The sequence below is a fragment of the Microcaecilia unicolor genome, chromosome 1, assembly GCF_901765095.1.
Source record: "Microcaecilia unicolor chromosome 1, aMicUni1.1, whole genome shotgun sequence".
Classification (NCBI taxonomy): domain Eukaryota; kingdom Metazoa; phylum Chordata; class Amphibia; order Gymnophiona; family Siphonopidae; genus Microcaecilia; species Microcaecilia unicolor.
In genome coordinates, this window is record NC_044031.1 from 297,169,450 (window position 1) to 297,186,439 (window position 16,990).

The following is a 16,990-nucleotide window of genomic DNA, read 5'->3' on the forward strand; positions in this document are numbered from 1 at the left end:
TTTCATTGTATTTATGTTTATACTTGTACATTTTACTAATGTTATTTAGTTTCAAGTTTGATTTTAAACTGTACCTACTGTACGCCACCTTGGATGAATCTCTTCATAAAGCCAGTAAATAAATCCCAATAAATAAAATATAACATATGTACCAAAATCACTTAGGGCTCCTTTTACAAAGACATGCTAGTGACCCTGGTGTGGCAAATGCCATGAAGCCCATTCAATCCCTAAGGGCTCTGTCACCTTTGCTGCACGGGAATCGCTAGTGTGACTCTGTAAAAGGATCCCTTAGTGTACAATTGTGAGGAAGAGTACATGTGGGAGCACCACGGGCAGACAGTAACAGAAAGTGGGAAATAGACCAGGCTGACCAGGAACAAATGAGGAGATGCTGCACTTGTTATTTCTCTACAAAGGTCTTTTTCAAGACCAGATTTTGTTCATCCACTTTGATCAACCATCATTCATTTTACATACATTATATGAAGACTCCTGAAGCAGGCTAACCACCGAAACACAGTGCTATGTCGCACATTCACGAATAAATGTTTTACCACCCTTAGAAGTCTCCTCGTTTGTTCCTGGTCAGCCTGGTCTATTTCTCACTTTCTGTTACTGTTGGATCTCAGTGTTCCTCTGCCTAGGAGGATTTTCACAACAACATGAGCAGGCCATGAGTGTTTCACCAAGCAGTTCACACAGTATTTAGCATGCTGTTTGTTGCATGGGGTACATAGGTGCACCAAATTGCTCCAAGTCAGCGTGCCAACAAGGCTTTTTGCCAGTATTCTATATGAGCTTAGGTGCACTCTGAAACTGCTATAGAATTGGTGCTAAGTGCACTCCATTGTGGAACCTACATCTTGGTGCCACATTACAGTATCACCTTCTAGATCACTGGTTGGCAACCTATTGTACATTATGTGCCACTTTTCTCCAGATTTAATTACAATGAACAATCACATGCCGCCATGCATTTTCTCTCTGCCCCCCTCGCACCACCACTGCTGCAACTGCATGAAAATTAATACTATCTTGGCTAGTGGGGATGCTCAAGACCCAACTGCTGATGTTCTCTGCCTCAGCATGCTCAGGGGAGGGGGGGCAGTATCAGCGGCTGGAAGCAGGCTGTTGACTTTCCTGCTGCTCAGACAGCATGAGGGCTTGGGCAGAGAATATCTTCAGCTGGCAGGGCTTGGGAATTGCAACCAGCAACACAAAACGTCTCATTGTGCCACCTTTTGGCATGTGTGTCATAGGTTGCCGATGGCGACACCTATTATATTCAAACTCCTGATGAAAATTTACAACAAGACCAATACAGGTCTATACACTAAGACCTGTATTTATATAATAAAGTAGCAATAAATACTTCTAGGAATCGGTGCTGCACATGCAATAGCATCAGGCACATCTGTATCTTCATCTGCAAATGCTAGCATCAATTCTTCTTTTGAGTCTGAAGAGAAAGCTGTTTCTGTGTTTAGGTTAGTCCTTGCTGTAATCACAGAGCTGCGTGCTAGCTATACTGAGCGGCTGTCAGCGGTGTTCTAAGCTGAGACAGGAAGACACCACAGACTGAGCCCTGCCTGCACTTTGCAGCTCCCTTCAGATAACTGAATTACGTGATAGAAGTGCTTCAGGTTACAGACTGCATGAACACCTGTAAATTATATAGCAAAACCCTAATTATGCAGTTTCCTCCTTGGCTGCACAATTGCAGGAGCCTGAGGGGCATAATTTCTGGTTAGAAATGTTTGCTATAACATGCTTCTCATTGTACCATCAGATATGCTCACACTTTTGTATGCAAGCTATGGAACAAAGTAATCCAGTAGTGGAGTGAATCACGGACCCTTTTAATAAATAAATACATGATGCAGATTCATCAAATAAATATTAGCATAGCCTAGCATATAACAAGCAGTCTCAGGGGACCTTAGTTTACATATTCCCACTCCATTAGCAACTTAATTGAGAAATTACCAATAATAAGATGCAGGCAACAGGCCAGCAGCGAGATGGTGGCTATCCAGTCTTTTGCACTGAGTATCGCATGTTTGATTATCTCCCAATTGGTGAAAAGTTATGGGTGTACTCGGTCCAAAGAGCTCCTAGCACTCAAGGAATGTATTTATTTCTGGAGGCTAGAATAGCTGACATGGAGGAGCTGAGGCACACAGAGAGGTTTATAGATGAGGCCTGCAGGGACAAAGTACAGAAGTTCCACCTCTAGTCTGGTAACCTCTGTGCTGACACGGAGGAGAAATGTCTCCTGAAGGAAGAACAATGGAACATCACTGTGGAGAGGCAGGAAATGATCCTGAAGACAGGACCTGACTTCCAGGGGATGCAATATCCTGTTGTACTGAGGATGTGTCTCCATGGGCTTTTGCCAGGAGGAAAAGGTTAGGATGGCTGTTTTAGTTGGATAAATAGCTGGGTGGCTGCTGGACATGATGAGGATCACATGCCAACCTGGTGCAAAGGTGGTGGACCTCACACGTCACCTAAATAAGATTGTAGACCGTGCTGGGGAGGATCCTGTTATCTTGGTACATGTGGGTACCCATAACATAGGAAAATGTGGGAGAGAGAGATTCTGGAAGCCAAATTTAGGCTCTTAGATAGAAAACTCAAGTCCAGAACCTCCAGGGTAGCATTTTCAGAAGTGCTCCCTGTTTCACATGCAGGACACAAGAGACAGACAGAGCTCCAGAGTCTCAATGTGTAGATGAGGCAATGGTGTGGGAAGAGAGTTTTAGATTTGTTAGGAAGTGGGGAAGGGGGAGCCTATTTAAGAAAGATGGGTTCCATCTTAACCAGGGTGGAACCAGGCTGCTGGCATCAACATTTAAAAAGGAGATAGAGCAGCTTTTAAACTAAAAACTGGGGGAAGACCAAAAGTCACTCAAAAGTTCATGATTCAGAGCAAGATATATTTAAAACATATCACCAAAACAGGAGGTAGGGCATCCTGATAACGAGGTTCCAATAGAGTTCGTAGCAGTCCAGGTGTCTTTAAATAAAAAGCAGACATATTTTCAAGATTGCAAATTATTATTGTCAACTGCTGAGCAAGATGTAAATAGGAACAACAAACATTGTTTGAAATATCTATATGCAAATGCCAGAATCTTAAGAAATAAGATGGGAGAGTTAAAATATATTGCACTAAATGAAAAGATAAATTTTATAGGCATCTCTGTGACCTGCTGAAAGGAAGATAACCAATGGGACACTGTCATACCAAGGTACAAATTATGTTGCAATGATAGGGTGAATCAAATTGGTGGAGTGGTAGCATTATGTGTTAAGGAGAGCCTTGAATCAAATAGAATAAAAAATCTGCAGGACACAAAACACATCTTAGAATCCCTATGGATAAAAATTCCATGTGTAAAGTATAGTGATAGGATTGTACTACTGTCCACTTGGCCAGGATGAACAGCCAGATGCAGAAAAATTATCAGAAATTAGGGAGGCTAATTAAATAACACAATAAATTGTCAGACCTGTGCATTCTTGTACCAAATAGAGCGCTGCTGAGCCCGGTACTCGGACCAGGTTCTGCTTGGCGGCCGGACAACCCTGGGTTTCACCGGCACTGACCGATGTTCCCCAGACGTTGAGCCCCTAGGTGTGGGTGGCCTGCAGGGCTTACGAGATGGAGCCGGAAGTGGGGTGATGAACATGACAGCCAGACAGGCAGCAGGCAAGAGAGTGATCCAGGTACAGGCAGAGTCAGTAGGCAGGCAGCAGGTATGAGAGTAATCCAGGTACAGGCAAGGTCAGTAGGCAGGCGGCAGACACAAGAGTAATCCAGGTACAGGCTGAGTCAGTAGGCAGGCAGCAGACACAAGAGTAATCCAAGTACAGGCAGAGTCAGTAGGCAGGCGGCAGACACAAGAGTAATCCAGGTACAGGCAGAGTCAGTAGGCAGGAAGCAGACACGAGAGTAATCAAGGTACAGGCAAGGTCAGTAGGCAGGCAGCAGACACAAGAGTAATTCAGATACAGGCAGAATCAGTAGGCAGGCAGCAGACACAAGAGTAATCCAGGTACAGGCAAGGTCAGTAGGCAGGCAACAGAAACAAAAGTAATCCAGGTACAGGCAGAGTCAGCAACAAAGAACAAAGTAGAGAAGAAGCACACTACTGTGCAAGTAACACCTACCAAAGTAGAAGCCGAAGCAAGGAGTCTAGGGAGAGCTCAGCTGATAAAGTGCTGACATCTGACATCAGCAGGGAGAAAGGGGCACAGCCATAGGACAAGAGCAGGGGAAAGAGGAACCGGAAGACCAATAGGAGAGAAGCAAGGGAAGCCAGGCAGAGGAAGAGCAGACCCAGGTGGGTGGAAGCAAAGCAATCAAGGAGCCTGCAGCCAGAGAAGAACTACACACACATGGCTCAGGGCTGTGCCAGTCAAGTGTACGTGTCAACGGGACCCTGCGCAGCTCGAGGACGCCACTTGCATTGAGGTAGGGGACATGATATAAATAATGGGTGATTTCAATTATCCTGATATTGACTGGGCAAATGTAACATCAGAGCATGCTCAGGAGGTAAAATTCCTTGATGAAGTCAAGGACTGCTTTATGGAACAGCTGGTTCAGGAACCAACAAGAGGGGAAACAATTCTAGACCTAGTCCTTAGTGGAGCACATGATCTGATGCAGGAGGTAATGTTTCTGGGGCCACTTGATAACAGTGAACATAACATGATCAGATTTTGATATAAACTCTGGAGTAAGTACATACAGGAAATCCAATATGTTAGCATTTAACTTTTAAAAAGGAGAATATGATAAAATGAGAGTGGTTTAAAAAAAAAAAAGAAACTTAGATGAGCAGCTGCAAAGGTCAAAAATTTACATCAGGCATGGATGTTGTTCAAATATACCATCTTGGAAACTCAGACCAGATATATTCCATGTGAACCCTGGTTTCAGCATTACCCTGTCTCAGTGTCAACAGCTGGTGTCGCTGTCGGTCACAGTGGTTAGGGTAAGTTGTTTCTCCCTGATACAGGGTACACTTCCAGCGCTGCGTAACCCTAGCAGTGCTCTAGAAATGTTAAGTAGTAGTAGTAGTAGTAATATGCTACAGAAGTTCAATTTTTTTTTTCAGATACAGAGTGCGGGTCCCAGCAAGCACAGGGCAGCAGATTGCTTTCAGGTAATAAAAGTATTTTAAAAAGTATTGCACAGGGAATCCCATTAAAAACAAACTCAGTATTGAAATTGTTAGTAGTTATAAAGTGCTCAGTGTGTTAAATCTTCCCTCTGTAAACCAACTTTTGTAAATTGTTTTGTGGTACTCTAGCATTTGTCACTTAAAGTGCTTTACATGTATTCCTTTCCCCTGTAGGTTTACACTGACAACAACCCAACCTTCAGTTCAGCCATGATTTCTAAAACTGCTAGCAGCTATAAAGAGCATAATAAATTAAAAGCATTCACTTTAAACAACTTCTGTAAATTCTATGAAACTTTCCACTTCAGCAGTATAGATCAGACAAGTATCTCTCTCAAGTTTCAAGTTTATTAAGGACTTTCTATCCCACCCAACAGAACAAACCATCTGGGTGGTGCACAATCTAAAAAGAGGAAGAGAGAGAAAATGGATGTACAAGACTGACAGAAAACAAGGCGAACTAGGGTAGAACTACAATGTAAAAAGGAATGGAAGGAGGAGGGGAAAACAATGTAGAGGGGAAAAAACTATCACCCAGGTAAGAGAAGCTTCATCTGAAAAAGAAAAGTAAGTATAGGCATCTTGAAAAAGAAAAGTCTTGAGCTCTACTTTGAAAAGGGGTAGAGAGGTGATTTTCCTGAGATGGGGTGCTAGGGTGCTCCTATTCACCACCCCTTGATTCCATTTACTCTTAACCATTAAGAATGTGTTGATTTGTGTCTGAATCTTTTTTCCATGTGTGCACACAAAAAAGGAAAAGCAAAAAAAAATGATCCTTTCCTCTTTCCAGTGCGCTCTTGTGTTGACCGATCTCCTCACTTCTGGGCAGGAATTCTTTGTCAGGAACAGGAACTGGATTCAGGAACCACAGGATCTCTGTCTTCGGTTGCTGGTGTACCTACTTACCTTAACTTTAAATAAATCAAAAAGAAAAAACGGACTCCCTCTATGTATGTGCTAAGTGTACCCTTTCTCTAACAGAAACCTTAGTGAAACTAGCTATTTTCAAAATAAAAGATTAGCTGGTTTCCCTACCTGTTGGAACCCCAACTTACTGTTCCTAGTAAGTGCTATCTTTTTCTTTGTCAGACCACCCATCTTATGGCTCCAGTCTTGCTTGGCTTCGGCCTCAGAAGCTTGACTACTAGACTAATTTTCCTATTCAGCAGGCTTCCTTCTCCAGGCTCAACTCTGCACTGCTGTTAGTTTTTTTTTTTTGAAACCCCTTTACCTTTAAGGCAGTCAGGGAAACTAACAGGCTTATTTTCGAAAGTGATCGCCGGCCATTTCCCGACATAAATCGGGAGATGGTCGGCGATCTGTCAAAAGCGGCAAAATCGGTATAATCGAAAGCGGCTTTTTTGACAGCATCACCGCTTTCCCGTCGCCTCACCGGCAAAAGTTCAAGGTGGCGTAGCAAAGGCAGGACATGGGCGGGCATGGGCGTGGCTACCAGATGGCTGGCTTTTGTGGATAATGGGAAAAAAAAGCGGTGTTAAGCAGTATTTCGCCGGGTTTACTTGGTCCTTTTATTTTCACGACCAAGCCTCAAAAAGGTGCCCCAACTGACCAGATGACCACCACCACCAGAGGGAATGGGGTATGACCTCCCCGTATTCCCCCAGTGGTCACCAACCTCCTCCCACACTAAAAAAAATACAAATCAAAACCTTTTTTTACCAGCCTGTATGCCAGCCTCAAATATCATACCCAGCTCCCTGACAGCAGTATGCAAGTCCCTAGAGCAGTTTTTAATGGGTGCAGTGCACTTCAGGCAGGCAGGCCCAGGTCCATCCCCCCCCCTACCTGTTACACTTGTGGTGGTAAATGTTAAGCCCTCCAAATCCCCCCCAAAACCCTCTCTACCCACATGTAGGTGCCCCCCTTCACCCATAAGGGCTATGGTAATGGTGTAGAGTTGTGGGGAGTGGGTTTGAGGGGATTTGGGGGGCTCAGCACCCAAGGTAAGGGAGCTATGCACATGGGAGCTTTTTTGGTATTTTTAAAAATTTTTTAGAAATGCCCCCTAGGGTGCCCGGTTGGTGTCCTGGCATGTCAGGGGGACCAGTGTACTACAAATGCTGGCTCCACCCATGACCAAATGCCTTGAATTTTGCCGGGTTTGAGATGGCCGGCATTTTTTCCATTATCGCTGAAAAACAAAACCGGTGATCTCAAACCCGGAGAACGCTGGCATTTGGCCGAGCTAAACCGTATTATCGAAAAAAAAAAGATTGCCGGCCATCTTTTTCGATAATACGGTTCCGGCCAGCTGTTGCACCACCACCAAAATAGATCGCCGGCGATCTATTTCGCTGGTGATGTTCGATTATGCCCCTCCAGAACTCCTGAACTAACAGGCCACACTTTAGTATAAAGGTCTGAACCAGTTAGCCACTTTACCACAGCATTCCAGGGAACTTTGCTGGCTTAAACACTTAGGAGCCCTTTTACTATGTACAACGAATAATGGCCTGCGCTGGTGTAGGCATGTGTATTGGACGCTCGCAGGTTCATTTTTCAGTGTGCCTGCAAAAAAGGCTTTTTTTGGCCAAAAATGGTTGTGCGCCAAAATAAAAATCGGCACGTGTACATTTTGGGCCTAGAACCTTACCGCCACCCATTAACTTAGCAGTAAGGTCTCACATATTAACCGCGCAGTAATCGGCAGCGCACATATACTGCCGATTACCGCCTGGTTAGCGCCATGCAGTAGAAAATAAAAAAATATTTTCTGCTCGCGTATCGGACGTGCATAAAAGTTAGAAATACTGTCCGGGGCACACGGTAGCTGGGCAGTAGTTCTAATTTGACACACGTTGTACGCACATAGACACCTACGTGCCTTAGTAAAAGGGCCCATTAGCCCCTAGGTTTAGCTTGAAATCAGGCTTTCCTTCATTCACAAGCCACCAAGCTCTTCCTCATAGGGTTACTATCAGGCTCATTTTCAAAAGAGATGGATGTCCTTCTTTCGACATAAATCTCCCAGAGATGTCCAAATCGGTATAATCAAAACCTGATTTTGGACGTCTCCAACTGCAGTCTGTCGCAAGGACGTCCAAATTTCAAGGGGGTGTGCCAGAGGCATGGTGAAGGTGGGACTTGGGCATGCCTAACACTTGGATGTTTTTGAGCCATAATCAAAAAAAGCAGGGGTGTCCTAAAGTAAAACTTGGACGTCTTCACCCGGACGTGTTTTTTTTTTTTTTATGAATAAGGCACAAAAAGGTTCCTGAAATGACCAGATGACTACCAGAGGGAATCGGGATGACCTCCTGCTACTCCCCCAGTGGTCAGTAACCCCTTCCCACCCTCAAAAAACATCTTTCAAAATATTTTGTGCCAGCCTCTAAGCCAACTTCAGATGTCATACTCAGGTCCATGACAGCGCATGCAGGTCCCTGGAGCAGTTTTAGTGGGTGCAGTGCACTTCAGACAGGTAGACCCAGGCCCATACCCCCCCTACCTGGTACGTTTGTGGAGGAATCAGCGAGCCCTCCAAAACTCACCACAAACCCACTGTACCCATATCTAGGTGCCCCCCTTCACTCGTAAGGGCTATGGTAGTGGTGTACATTTGGGGGTAGTGGCACACATTGTAAGGGAGCTATGTACCTGGGAGCAATTTATGAAGTCCACTACAGTACCCCCTAGGGTGCCCAGTTGGTGTCCTGGCATGTCATGGGGACCAGTGCACTACAAATGCTGGTTCCTCCCATGTCCAAATCCCAGCTTGAACGTTTCTGTCGAAAATGCCCCGCTATATGTCCTCTTTTAAAAAGATATGTCCTCCTTTTGGATTTCATGATCTCTAGGTTTTTTTTAATAGGAAAACGTCCTCTTTTTCTTTTATGTGCCTATGACCAACACACTTAACCACATAATAAGTGAAACCATCTCTAGCCTATTATTCAGTCTGGACACATTGGGGTGCTAAAGAGAGGGAAAGGCATTATTGATCTCCTCTCTGTTTCCCTGCTGGTTGAATCTGTCAAAGGATTTTTGTTTGTGCAGCACAACTTTAAGCATATGTCAGGAAAAAAACTTTCACACATACCTCAGAAGCCAGCCAAAGTTGTTGAGAAATATCCGCTCTTCTGATAAAGTATGCTTGGGCTAAACTCAGTCAAATTCAGATCCAGAAGTTTTTGAAAAGTAGATTGTCTGCTTTTTGATGTGTGTTTATTAACTAAAAGCCATTTACAGATTTGCTACGATCAAATATTTTTTTAACAAAGGTAGCAACCATTTTTATTTTTTATGTCTTTGTTTCGGCCTTTACCAAGGAAGATTTGGGAGAGATATAAGAGCCAGATATTGTATTCAATGCTGATGGGGCATAGAAACTGAAACAAATTTCTGTAAACCTGGAAGATGAAATGGGGCAATTTGACAAATTGAAGAGTAGCAAATCACATGAACTGGATGGAATTTGTTGCCATTATTAAGTTGGACTTGTGGAAAACCCACTGCTTTTTTCTAGAATAAGCAGCATAAAAAAGAGCCCTAGCCATTTCAGCCTTTCCTCGTAGGAAAGTCGTCCCATCCCCTTTAACATTTTCATCGTCCTTCTCTGTACTTTTTCTAATTCCACTATATCTTTGTTGAGATGCGGTGACCTGAATTGCACACAGTATTCAAGGTGCTTGTATCCTGGATTGGCTACTGTTGGAAACAGGATTCTGGGCTTGATGGACCTTCGATCTGTCCCAGTATGGCAACACTTATGTACCTATGTAGTTATGGTATATATCCCAGAGTGCTGCTAGAATTGAAAATTTAAATTGCAGAGCTATTGTTAGTAATATGTAATTTATCTTTAAAATCCAGCATGGTACTGGAAGATTAAGGGTGGCCAATGTAATGCCGATGGGTTCCAGAAGTGATCAGGGAAATTATAGACAGGTGAGCCTGATGTTAGTGCTGGCAAAATAACAGAACATACATGTAAGCCTGGATTAATGAAACAAACTCAACATGGATTTAGTAAAGGGAAATTTTGCCTCTCCATTGTACTACATTTCTTTGAAGGGGTAAATAAACATGAGGATAAAGGTGAGCCGGTCAATTTTGTGTATCTGGATTTTCAAAAGGCATTTGGCAAAGCATCTCATGAAAGACTGCTAAGGAAATTAGAAAGTCATGGGATAGGAGGTAATTTCCTATTGTGGATTAAGAAAACAAAGAGTAGGGTTAAATGGTTATTATTCACAATAGAGAAAGGAACATAGTGGGGTTTCCACAGGGGTCTGTACTGGATCCGATGCTTTTAACATATGTATAAATGATCTAGAGATGGGAATAACAAGTGAAGTAATTAACACTCCGGTTTACTAAGCAGCGTTAGTGGCTGTCCATGTGCTAGTGCTGACACGGCCCATTCATTTTGAATGAGTCATGTCAACACTAGTGCATGGTGACAGACCCTTAAATTTGCTGATGATACAAATTTATTCAGGGTTGTGAAAAATTGCAAGAGGATTTTACAAGACTGGGCATCCAAATGGCAGATGACATTTAATGTGAGCAAGTGCAAAGTGATGCATATTAGAAAGAGGAACCCAAATTCTAGCTACGTGTTGCAAGGTTCCACATTAGGAGTCACCACCCAGTAAAAAGATCTAGGTGTCATTGTTTATGATACATTGAAACCCTCTGCTCAGTGTGCTGCAGCGGCTAAGAAAGCAAATAGAATCTTAGGAATTATTAGGAAAGGAATGGAAAACTGCAAATGATAATGAGCTGTAATGCCTTCGTATTGCTTCATGATGCCACAGCACCTTGAATAATGTGTGCAATTCTGGTCACCACATCTCCAAAAAAAAAAAAAAAAAAAGTGGATTTAGGAAAATTACAGAGAAGGGTGACTGAAATGCTAAAAGGGATAGGACAACTTCTCTATGAAGAAAGGTAAAGTGGCTTGGGCTCTTTAGCTCGGAGAAGAGACAGCTAAGGGGAGATATGATAGAGGTTTATAAAATACTGAGTGGAGTGGAATAGGTAGACCTGTTTAATCTTTTCAAAAATACTAGAACTAGGGGGCACACATTGAAGCCACTAAGTAGTAACTTTAAAACAATCTGGAGAAAATATTTCTTCATTCAACATGTAATTAAACATCAAGTTTGTGGGCTAAGGAAGGGGTAAATACGAAATGAAGTCAAAATGTTTTTCCTTTTGTTTCTTTGTATTTGAAGACATATTGAATTTGTATTATTTTCCTGTGTTGCATGTAACAAGTTATTACTTGTATAATATAAGTAAAGCAATAAAAACATAAACACCAGAGTTCATTGTTAGAGAATACAGTAAAAGCTGTTAGCTTAGCAGGGTTTAAAAAAGGTTTGGCTAACTTCCTAAAAGTACATATGTAAATGTTGCCATACTGGGTCAGACTGAAGGTCCATCAAGCCCAGTATCCTGTTTCCAACAGTGGTCAATCCAGGTAACAAGTACCTGGCAAGATCCCAAATATGATTAAAGCTGATACTGAGTCTGTATTATATCGCTTCTTATCCACCTATACTCCTTTTTGCCTGCTAGATTTTAATTTAGAAGGTTCCCATTATGTCATCAAGTGTACCCCAATAGAATGCTCCATATCTTGTTCCAATTTCATGCAGTTAAGCTGCTTTATACACTGGGTAGTGGAGCAGACTGCTTGCATGGGAAAGTTTTTTACTACCTGAATGATTTCCCATTTGTTAGTGATAATATGGAGGATTCTCAGATGACTCCCTATATATTTTTGACGGTGGCCAGCAATTTCATGATTACCCTTAGCAGAGGAAAAAAGGATAGGTACCACTTCTCCCCTTACATTCTTGGGCATTGAACTAGATGCCATTTCTCAAGAGTCTAAACTGTCACATGATAAACTAATTAGACTGAGGGAGGCTAACAGTCATTTGAGGCACACTAAAGAAGTAACATTAAGGCAGTCCCAATCTACACTTGGTCTCTTATAGGCAGGGCTGCTGAAGAACTTCGCTGGGACCGGGGAAGAAGTGCTGTCCCCCCACTCACACTGCTGCTCTCTCCCACCTGCCTGTCCAGAAGTTGGAACCCAGATGATTGCATTTATTTATTTGTATCCCACATTTTCTCACCTATGTGCAGGCTCAATGTGGCTTACATTTGCTGTAATGGCGGTTGCCATTTCCGGGTCATGGAATTACAAGTGGTATTGCATTAAGGTGCATACATATATGGTAGCGTACATGGAATCATAGCATAAATGGAACAGTTCATGGTATAAATATGTATCATGTGCATATATACATGGTAAGGAAGAATACATTATGGTAATGCATGAAGGTTCCTGAGTAATAAATTGGATTGTAACATACATTAGGTCGTCAAATATGGAAAGAATACATTATGGTAATGCATGAAGGTTGAGTAATAGATTGGATTGCAACATACATTAGGTCATCAAATATGGAAAGATCGTATTTGACATAAGGATTAGAGAGGTAGTGTTTGTTCATTAATAGCAGAGAGGTTAATCAGTCAAGTGATAAGATTTCAACTATGTCTAGGTCTTATAAAGTCTAATTATTTAGTATTTAAGATGGGTTTTTATGGTATGCCTTCTTGAACAGATCTGTTTTCAGTAGCCTTCGGAAGATGGTTAGGTCTTGCGTTGTTTTTAATGGCCTTCGGTAGTGCGTTCCATAGCTGCTTGCAAATGTATGAGAAACTGGTCGCGTATGTGGATTTATATTTTAGTCCTTTGCAGTTAGGGTAGTGGAGATTGAGAAATGTGCGTGCTGAACTTTTTGCGTTTCTGGTAGGTAAGTCTATCTGGTCTGACATATAGGTCGGGGCTTCCCCGTGGACGATTTTGTGGACTAGGGTGCAAACTTTGAACACAATTAATTCTTTTAATGGGAGCCAGTGTAGTTTCTCTCTTAGGGGTTTGGCGCTTTCGTATTTCACTTTCCCAAATATGAGTCTAGCTGCTGTGTTTTGAGCCGTTAGAAGCTTTTTAATGATTTGTTCTTTGCATCTGGCATAAATGGCATTACAGTAGTCTAGATGGCTTAACACCATCGATTGTACTAGGCTGCGGAATACTTCCCTTGGGAAGAAAGGTTTGACCCTTTTAAGTTTCCACACTGAGTAGAACATTTTCTTTGCTGTATTTTTCGCATGATCTTCAAGTGTGAGATTTCGGTCAGTTGTGATTCCCAGGATTTTCAAGCTGTCTGAGACCGTAAGGGTGTAGTCCGGGGTCTTTATGGTATTGGGTTTGTTTGTATTGTATTGTGAGGTCAGGATGAGACATTATGTTTTTTCTGCGTTTAGTTTTAGTTGGAATGCGTCCACCCATGAGTTCATTATTTGGAGGCTGTGTGTGATTTCATTTGTGATTTCGGTTATATTTTGTTTGAATGGGATGTATATTGTAACGTCATCTGCATAGATGTACGGGTTGAGTCCTTGGATCGATAACGATTTGGCTAGTGGTGTCATCATTAAGTTAAAGAGAGTCGGTGAGAGCGGTGATCCTTGTGGCACCCCGCATTCAGGTTTCCATGCTATTGACGCTTTTGAGTTTGATATCACTTGGTAGGTTCATGCTGTTAGAAAGCCTTCGAACCATCTAAGTACGTTTCCTCCAATCCCAAAATAGTCCAGGATGTTTGAGAGTATTTGGTGGCTAACCATGTCGAACGCGCTGGACATGCCAAATTGTAGTAGGAGCACATTGTTTCCAGTTGCAATTAATTGTTTAAATTTGGATATGAGAGTGGTTAGCACTGTTTCAGTGATATCACACTAATGCAACCATCTGGGTCCTGGGCAGCACACCGGAGCAGGGGAGCAGGAGAGAACAGACCCTGAACTGGTAGGCAGGAAGACGATTGCCAGCACCGGGCCCAGGCCCAGCACCCCCCCCCCCCCCCCCCCCTTGAAAGCATGCCTGGGGAAGTTTGACCCCCTGCCCCCTCTCAATGGCCCTACCTATGGGACACATATTTTCCAGATAGCTGGCTTGGGTTACTTCAAGTTAACCAAAGCCATGAAAGATGATCTTGAAGTCTGGGAACAGTTTTTTTTACTCATTCAATAGCCTAAACATCTGACAGTGTTTGTCAACATATTCTACTATGTTCTGATGCAGCAGGAGAAAAAAGTTTTGGCATAGATTCCCATGATTCTTTGTGTTTTGAATCCTGGCCTGACCTTTTTAGAGCTATTCCCAATCATGATAGCATTATACATATGGGACAAACAACCTGCCAATCTTTTTATTGCCTTTAGAACTGACAACAATAGTGGTAGTCAAAGCCATTAACAGAATGGCCTCCAGGTCACACAAAGCAGACAGTCATCATATTACATGTCTAGTCCACTAATACAGGTCCTCTGCACTATAGGCTCAGCCATTTATCATGGCCTGGGTGCTAACAGTCAACAGATGTGATGGCGCTATATCCCCAGCACCTCATTCTGATCCCCCTCTCCTTTCTCCCAAACCCATCCAATTCTCCAATCCCCCAACCACTCTACTATGCCCCTCTCATAAATAGCCCTTCCCATCCATCTCTAACTCAACCCCTCTACTCTCCCAGACCCTGAGGTGAGCACTATTGATCCAATAGGAAGAAGAAGGATAAGCAGCATAAAATGTACTGTTTTGGGATCTTGCCAGGTACTTGTAACCTGGATTGGCCACTGTTGGAAACAGGATGCTGGACTTGATGGATCCTCAGCCTGTCCCAGTATGGCAACACTTATGTTCTTATGACCTGTTTGTTCCCATGCAGTCCAGCTCCAGGTTCAAAAAGGTATTACTGACCCTAGTGGTAGTCTCATGTTACTACTGCTCAGTGCATTTTTTCTAGCAAAAATGGTGCCGGTACTCAAATGCTAGGCCACCCTTCAGGGTGGGGGATCACTGAGGGACCCACCCCACAATAGCCAGAACCCGCTACAACCAGTCACGGAATCTATAACGAACCAGAATTGGTGTGTACAGCCTTGAGGACCATGGGTGAATTTTAGCAGACAGTGGAAAAGGTGCCAGTACTCAGTACCCCCAAATACCCCCTCAAAAACAGCTCTGCTACTGTTAGGGTTTCATCCTTCCTTATATGCTACTGTGCTGCATATAAGGATCTGTGTGGTAAAACCCATGCTAGCTGCTTAACATAGCTTAGAAAAAGTTGCTTTTGTGTTACAAAGAAACATTTCAATATGTTTCAGCCAGATGCTAAAACTCCTGCTATTATGGAACTACATAGATATGTTCCTCTTTGGTGGAAATTATAACAATGTTAGAGCCAGCAGAATAAATTCTTTGCTTTAAAGAAAAAAGTCTGTTTAGAATAGTGCCACTTATCTTTATTTCTCAATTAAACTATTTGAAAAGTTGAAGAAAAAATATCATTCCCTTTTGGGGGTGTGTTTTTTTTATTTAAAAGGAAATATATTTTAAAAAAAGGATTTTGGAACATTACAAGGTTATTCAAGGCTCTTTGTTTCCTCCGTATTGTAATCCTTAGGAACCCCAGCCTGAGTGATGAGAAATCTTTCTGCAATTTCTCTAACCATGTAGTTTCCTTCAATGCATTTAACCTTTTTTTCATCGTAATAATCACCTAAATATCAGGCTTTATGTCCCTAAGCCTACCTGCTGAAATGTAGTCCCAGCTTGAATATATACTGTACAACAAATAGTAATTCCTGGTCCAAGGCATCATTTTAATTAAACGTACTCAGAGGGACAAAAACCAATTCAGATGTCCTATAAATTCTTTGAAGATACGGTCCAGTGGAAAGAAACCATTTACCTATTGATTAATTATCCTACCAGGGAGCACTTCACCACTCTGTTATGATTATTACTACAGCAGGAAAAAAAATCCATGCACAATAACTTATAGTAATCTACAGTCTAGAGATGCAATAAAAAATAGAAGAGATAAATATAACAGTAGTATACAAGGCAGGGATAATTCTACATTGGTCATGTCTCTGAAAGCATACTTCTGCAAAGGTTTAAATGAAAACAATAATTGAAATAGCTTGGTTTGAGATAATGCTTTCACCATGGTCCTTTAACTTAAGCATGCGGAGAATGGGTGGCAGAGCCGTGGTGGGAGGCGGGGCTAGTGGTTGGGAGGCGGGGCTAGACTTCTACGGTCTGTGCCCTGAAAATGGCAGATACAAATCAAAGTCAGGTATACACATAAAGTAGCACATATGAGTTTATCTTGTTGGGCAGACTAGATGGACCGTACAGGATGGATCGTTACTATGACAATTTTTTGCACTTACCACATGTTAAGGTTGCAGATTCATGCACAGTAACTTCAAAGCTTGTGCAGTAAACACACTGCAATTACTGCATAGGGAAGGTTCTTACCACAGAGGTACTGTGCATATAGGTCCAGATTCTGTACACGACATCCAAATTTGGGCACCAAAATAAATGAGCACTTCGTGCTATTCTATAAATAGCACACTGAGTTGGGCACGGTTTATAATAAAAGGGCATAGTGTTGGGATCCATACCCAACTTTGGGTGAGAGGATTTACATCAACTAAAACCTGATATAAATTCTTGTGTGTAAATTAGGCACAGATCTCCCAAATTCTGTAATAGTGCATACATCTTTAGTGAATGCCCCTGACCTGCCCATGCTCCTCCCATTGTCATGCTCCCTTTTCAGTGGCACACTAAAACTGGGTTGAGAACCACCAGTGTAGAGGAAATTGTATTGTAGACTTATGCATCTTGGGGGGGGGGGAGGGTTGAGGGTATCTTCAGGGGGTCT